The sequence below is a fragment of the Tupaia chinensis genome, unplaced genomic scaffold (assembly GCF_000334495.1).
Source record: "Tupaia chinensis unplaced genomic scaffold, TupChi_1.0 Scaffold143584_1, whole genome shotgun sequence".
Classification (NCBI taxonomy): Eukaryota; Metazoa; Chordata; class Mammalia; order Scandentia; family Tupaiidae; genus Tupaia; species Tupaia belangeri.
In genome coordinates, this window is record NW_006203430.1 from 4,736,028 (window position 1) to 4,743,482 (window position 7,455).

General features: G+C 41.8%; 1 pseudogene; it reads right to left on the reverse strand.

The window, feature by feature from the left end:
- Positions 1-2,086: 2,086 nt before the first annotated feature.
- LOC102475053 (actin-related protein 2/3 complex subunit 1A pseudogene) lies at positions 2,087-3,198 on the reverse strand (annotated as a pseudogene).
- Between the last annotated feature and the right edge of the window lie 4,257 nt (positions 3,199-7,455).

Below are 7,455 nucleotides of genomic sequence, written 5' to 3' on the forward strand. Positions count from 1 at the left end.
CTATGATGAAAAGTTTGCTTGCAGCTGATTTAATGCCCAGCTGTCTTCACCTCGGAAACATCCCAGAAGCACTTGAAACTAGTTATGTTCTGGGAAATTCCTCAAAGCAATTTCTCCTGAGACATGGCAAAACATGGGGGCTCATTTAAGTGAAGACTTGATAGGTAAGTTAAGTATGTAAAGAAAAAAACTAAGAACCTTGTGATAAAGTATTTCTGTTTCTTTACAGCCTGCTAAGATATTATGCAAATATACTACAGTTAAATGTTTGCTGCGCTAACACTGAGAAAGGATGTGGTTAATGGTAAAACAAATCCTTAAAAAAATGGAAAGGTCAATTCATCTTAAAAATATTTAAGATGACTTAAAATACTCAGTATTCAATTTGGACTTTTTGATGAGCAAGACCCAAAGATGAGCAAATAGAACCGTTAAGCCTGTTTCAGTGTAAAATGTCAAAAGTGAAAAGGAGTAAGACCACTGAATTATAAAAATCATGAAAATCTCAGGTTGGGTAAATATTCAGTATGGAGGCCACCCAGATGAAGGGATATACACACGAAGATGAGAAGGTAGTTTCAGTACTCAAAAGAAAGCTTGAACGTGCTGAGTAAAATAATATTTTATAGAGTGTTTTACTATCAGTACATATAAGAAAGCTAAGTAAGGGCTGCTAAGTCATGTCTGGTGGCATTACTGAATTTTGTGTCAAGTGACAGGATGCTGCATTGGGTGAACCACTGCTCCTATAGTCTGCGTGATATTTCTCAAGAGGGAATGCAGTTCACTGAAGTTCCTCAAGAGAGAGGCATATGTATTGAAAGAACTACTTGCTATTAGTGATTTGAAAAGCACACACCTTCATTTAGAATCTGAAGCTTTTGTGGCATGAATGGGGGAGAAACATGAGGATTATGTAGTGACCCCTATTTGTGTCATTTGCCCCATTGAATTCATCTCTAGTGTATAAGCACATATTACCATTTTAGCAAGGATTTCCAGGAATCCTATGGGGAGAAGCTAGTACTGTTGGGAAGAGAGAAGAATGTAAGAACAGAAGTGAAACTTTGAGGTCATCAGTGGGATCCCAGGAAGGAGACAAAGCTGACCAAGCAGAGCAGGGGTCCAGAGTGTGAAGTGGGAGTGCTATGCTGTAGTGGAAACACTCTCAAGGGACAAGGCAAGACCCCAGTTGTTGGAGCCTGGGTGTCTAGGCCTCCAGGACTGCGTGGACCACCATCTAGGCACTACTGAATGGAGGCACTTTTGCTTTCTCTTGATTAGGCTCAGAGTCACTTCTGGAGTCTGGGGCTGGGCCTTTTACAAGGGTAGAAGATGTGAAGATAAGCTAACAATAGCAGACAACAGTCATTCATGGAAGTTTGCTCTGGGTCAGGTTTTCATCATATGAGTGGGTTGTTGATTTCAGGAGCTGATTTCTCTTTTCTTTCTTTCCTTTTCCTTTTTCTTTTTTAAAAACATGTTCAGTATTTTTATTTCATTTTCTAGTGGACAATTTATATACCTCTCTCACCTTTCCCCCTTTTTTTTGGAGAGGTTTTTGCTATAGGGCACGTGCGCTTGCCAGAAAGACAGAGAGAGACAGAGAGATAGAAAGCAAGAAATCCACCCCCCCAGGGGGGGATGGCCATGCTGCAATCCCTTCTCCTCCATTCTTCTCTCAGGATCCTGGGCACTCACGCATACACACCTGGCGTGAGTTGAAGCCACCGGGTCCGGGACTTGAACTTCGGTCGGCTACATGGGAGTTCAGTGACATAGCCATTACGCTAACTGCTGGTCCCTCACCTTTCCCTTTAAGTTAGCGTGACCATTTTTTATAATAAGCTACTTGAAGAGAAACTTTGGTCAAGGATGGAATGAAATAGCAAAAAAATTAAAACTAAAACAAAAACTAATGCTGCTTTAAAAAACCAACACTTTCACCAATTATATTAAAACAAAAACACAATATTTGCACTCTATGTGTTGTCAGTGTTTCCTGGGGGCTGGGTTTCCTCACCATCATGCAAATGGCAGAGGCGCAGTTAGTTTGTCACGCTGGATCACGAAGGCTCACTCAGCTTCACAGTATCCGGAGTCTCTGGATAGAAGACTCTAATGTTTTGAAATCCCAAATTGTCACAGCTACATCTGTGCCAGTAATTTGCGACAGTCTTGGTTGTCCACCTGATAAACAGACACTCGAGTGATGCGATTCTGGTGCAGTGTCTGTAAGGCGGCATTACAGTCCTCAGCTGTGGCCCTCTTGCCCATGTTGCAGAAGCGTTCCTTTGTAGGCGTGTTGTGCTGGATGCTCTGTTTTGGAATGTCTAGCTTGGAGACAAAGGTCAAACAGTCACGGTCATCATAGTTAAAGAGCATTGGGCAGCAGTCGTGGCCAGCAGCTGCCACGCTGTTCTCTGAGACAAACTGCTCAGAGTGGCAGGAACTCTGTTCAGAGTTGAGATCTGCACCCTTTTTGAGGCATCTGCCACAGACACGTTACAGTAGTGGCTGATCCAGGCCAAGCAACTCCACTGGCAGAGAAGCTGATCCTGCAGACCCGGCGACCAGTTGCCAATGCCACCAAACTGACACCAGCTGACTGAAAGTCATCTTTCTGTCCCAGGATGTGCTGGTTGGCTTCTCATTGACTTTTTAAATGTAGGCAGAACATGGTCTGCATTTGAAGTTGCATGATCCTGTTGTCAGCAAAACATTGGGATGCCAACCCACCCTGAGGACTCTGGAGCAAATTGGCCTTTTAATGTACTTGCTTACCACCAGTCATTTTCAGACTCAAAGTAGCAAACAGAATGAGTCATGCTCCACTTCCCACAGCAAATTTGTTCTCTAGAGGGGGCCACCTCACCAAAGTGACTGTGCAATTAATTCTCAGGATCACCAAGATTGGCTCCCAGACACCATCTTTCTGGCACCAGTCATAGGCATTGTGGTCTGCTCCACAAGTGATGATGCAGTTGCTCTCGGGAGCCCAGTCAATACCTGCAGTGTGTCTGTTGTGCTCCCTGAGTTCATGAGCTTTTCATTAACTGGCTCCAAATCTTATAGATTTGCACTTTGTGAGTATTGAGGCTAAGGATAATCTGGGTATGATCCCTGTTCCAGGCACGACCGACAATTGTGTATAAATTATAATAAAAACTGATGCAGGGACATTATTCTCAATGTTTCCAAAGGATAGAAAGCTGGGATAGGGGCAGTCTAGACCAGCATGGGCTCAGAGTAGAGAATTCCAGGACTCTGGTCAGTCAATGAGAACAAGTTCTGGTGGGCCAGATTTCTTTTTAGATTAGTCTTTTTACTTTTTAAAGTTTTTTTTTTAAATTTATTTATATTTTTAGAGAGGGAGGGAGAGAGGGACAGAGAGAGAGGAAGAGAGAGAGCGAGAAGAGAGCGAGAGAGAGCGAGAGAGAGAGAGAGAGAAAAGCACCCTTGGTAGGGTCTCACAACATATCCCCCAGCCTTCCCCACTAGCAGCCAGGACCATGGGCACACATATCAGGTGTTTACAGGTGGACTGGGAACTGAACCTGTGGTCTTCTGCATGGATCCAGCTTTGCCTGAGTAGTGTTACTGCTCTACCACCAAGGCTGCCCTAGACTCAGTTTTCTTCTTTTGATTGGAAGAAAGTTGAATTCTGTATTCAATTCCAATTCTTGCAGTGAAGCTCATAGTTTATCTTTAAAAAATAACAACAGAGAAGGAGGGCCTATGGAAAAACTCCACACTGACTGTGTATCAGAGCTATGCCCTATGCTAAATACTTACTTCTATTGCTTTCATTGATTGGCTAGAGCTTATCCTATTTATAGGACAAGCCAATGGCTGAAATGATCATTAGGATGCATTCATTTATTTGTTCAATTGAATATTTATAGTGTGCCCACTGTGGGCAAAGCCTTGGGCTACATTCACAGGTGAAGAGTGCTGTCTTAGCCCAGTGCTATACAGGAGGACTTTCTATGATGATGGGAGTCTCTGCCATCCAACACAGTGGTTATTAGTCACATGTAGTTAGGATGACTGAGGAAATGACTTCTTAATGAATTTTAATGAATTACTTAAAACTCTATCCATTTCATAAAACGAGAAAGAGAGACAATACCCCTCAACAAAGGCTTCATGCTACAGTCAGTCAACCTCAGTCTCCAGCCTCAGCCAGCCTGGATTATGAGCATGTGTGTGTGCTGCTAGTGTGCAAAGTTAGACCCTGGGAAGTAAACCTGGGACCTTTCCTTGTGAGTCCAGTTGCATTCCCACTGTACCACTGTCTAGCACCAAATTTTAATTAATTTAAATGTAAATAGCCATATGTGTGCGGGGGCTTCCATGTTGGACAGCACAGAACTGGATTAATCTTGTGTTGTACTTGGAAAAGTTATAAAAACAGAAAACAGGGTCAGTTGGTGGCATAGTAGTAATGCAACTGGACCTGCATGGAGAGTCCCTGGTTCAAATCCCAGGTCTTTCTGTATATGCTGTGAGTGTGTGCATTTATGATCTGGGCCAGCCAAGACTGGGGGAGGATCGTGGTATGAGGACTCTGTTGAAGGTGCCTGTTTCTCTGTCTCTCTCTGTTTCTTTATTTCATGGAAAAAATGAATAAATAAGCTTTAAAAACCCACAGAAAACATTAGGTATCCTAGAAACCTAATAAGCTTGTTAAAATGTTAGTAATATGTTATACTCTGGTATATGATTGTAATAAATGGTATAATAGAATTTCTATGTATCAGTTTATTCAAAGACATTCAGGTGATGTCTTCTTCTTCATTTTTTTTTTTTAAAGAGAGATTTTTGTTATATGGCGCATGTACTTGCCAGAGACAGAGTGACAGAAAGTGAGGAATCACCCCCAGGGTGGTGGCCATGCCACAGTCCCCTATCCTCGAATCTTCTCTCAGGATTTTGGGCACGCATGTACACATGCTCAGCATGAGTTGTAAGCTGTTGGGTCTGGGACTTGAACCAGAGTTGATTATGTGGGAGTCCAGTAACATAACCACTATGTCATCTGTTGGTCCCTCAGGTACTGTCTTTTATGTCTTAGGCAATGTACTAATTCTATGAGAGAAGATGGTGTGTAACACTTAATCTGTATTTTTAAGGAGCTCACAGTTTTGTAGGTAAGTATCCTCACCCACACATATACATTTACACACTAACACATAAATACCAGGTAACCAAGTGTTTAATGCCCTTAGACAAATATGCCTTCTATTCACAAGATGACTGGTAATTTCAGTCACTGGATCCAGAAGAATATGTATATTTCTTTTTAAGAACAAATAAACTTTTCTGATAAGTTCCCCAGGTGACTTCCTCTTATATCTCCTTGGCCAGAATTCAGTGCATGTCCATGTCTAAATCAGTCCCTGGGAAGATGAATGTAATTATCACGATTGACTTAGACTAATCAGGATTCATCCCTTCTCTTGTAGATAGATATACGAACAAAATCAAACTTCTGTGGCAAGGAACCAGGATGATGGAAGGGATGTTGAGTAGGCAATCACCATTTCTCTGAAAATTTACCCATCCTCTGAATTAGAATGAGCCTCTTCATTCATGGAACCCCATTCATTCCTCTGTTACAACACTCACAGAATAGAGTGCATTAATGTATTTGCTCAAGGGCTTGGTTTCCTGCTAAGGATTGTGTAACAACAACTTACTCTTCTCTGTTAAACTGTGAGCTCATGGAGGTAGGCCATGTCTTATTCTTCTTTAAAAGCTTGACACTCAGCATGGTTCCGGCATACCCTGGGCTCAATAAATATTTGTTGAATTGAATATACATTTATTCAAGCACAGTTCAATTCATGGATTTTCTTCCTCATTTATTCTTTTACAGACTACACCAACAGGTTGGTCTGTTGATCTGGCTTACAGCTGGAATTGGAAGTGAATTTTATTTCCATTAACTGAAGAAGTATAGGAATAAGCAGGCAGGTGAGCATGGAGCATGGGAATGGGCTCAAGAGAATAATGTCAAAGGACAATGACTATTAGAGACGTGAGAAGACAAGACAACTAACCAGACACACAGAAGTTAAGTGTGGTGTTAGGCAGAAACTTCCGAATGGAGACCAAATCTTTAAGAAACTGATGTAATTGGTACTTGAAATATGTTTATATTAATTCACATAATATAATGATATACTCTCATCTAGACTTTTCCATTTACAGCTGTTATCTTTCTCCTTTATTTTCACCATTGCTTCTCTTCCTGGCTTTCTGCCTTCTGATATCTGTTTCAGGACTCAGTACAGCTTCTCTCTGGGATGTTCATAAGGTGTGGGATGGATTCCTTTTCCTCTCTCTCAGAATTAGAGGTTAAGAGACACAAAACAAAGCACAAGACCATGTGCACCTTAGGTCCTCTGAAAGCAATGTACCTGGACCTCGTTATCTCAGTTCACTACGGGAAGCATCCAATACGTTAAAATTGATTGTCTTGCTTTAGCTTTTAGAGAGGGCAGCGGGATAAAGCTTATCTACTTATTTTGCACATGCATACGAGAGAGAGAGACTGGCTCTCAACAGGATAACACCACGCTGCAATCCCTCTGTAAGCCTTCCAGCCAGCCAGGTTCGTGGGTACACACCTGTGAGGACTCCTGGAATGTTAAGATTGACCTGGGATCTGTACTTAAGGTCCTCTCACATGGCTTCAGCATCATGCAGCAGTACCCTGCTGCCTGTGCCACCATGAATGGGCCAGAAATGTACCTTTGAAGAACAAATCTAGGTATATTGCAAAAGCATAGTGGAGGACTTAATCATAGGAAAAAAAAAAAAAAAGCATTGTTTCTCCATATTAACTTCATTTTGACCAGGCAACCAACCTGGGGTCCAAGGAGGAAGAACGGTGGGGATGCGTGGAGTTGCGGTAGGGTCGGGCCTGCAGCCTCAGTCCGCCTGGTGTCCGGAACTGTTGGCCGGCTCGATCTGGAATTTTCATCAGTTCCTGATGCATCGTGGTACCCATTTATTTGCTCCTCTCAACTGATTTAGAGTCTATTTTTATTATTGATTTTTCCATTTTATATTGTTGTTAATTTTCTAAGTTGCCTCAGATGTTTATGGATATGTGCACATCTGTTTTTTCTTACTTATCTTCTTAGCTGTAAGTATGGTACATATTTTCTATCAGTGTGATTTCTTTAAAATAACTGAGTTGTTTTCTTTTCCTTCTCTAAGCATGTTATTCAGGAATTTCCTACAAATAACGTGGAGGATTCAGAGAGACAACTGTGTAATAGAACTTGACTATGAGGTAGGAAATCTACATCTGATTCCAGCTTGGCTTTTTGCTGTCTAATCCTGGGCAAGCCATTTAGCCTCTTAACTGTTTCAGTTTGGTCATCTTAGAAAGTGGGAATATTTATATTCACTTCACCTGTCTCATAGAGTCAGAGTGAGGAC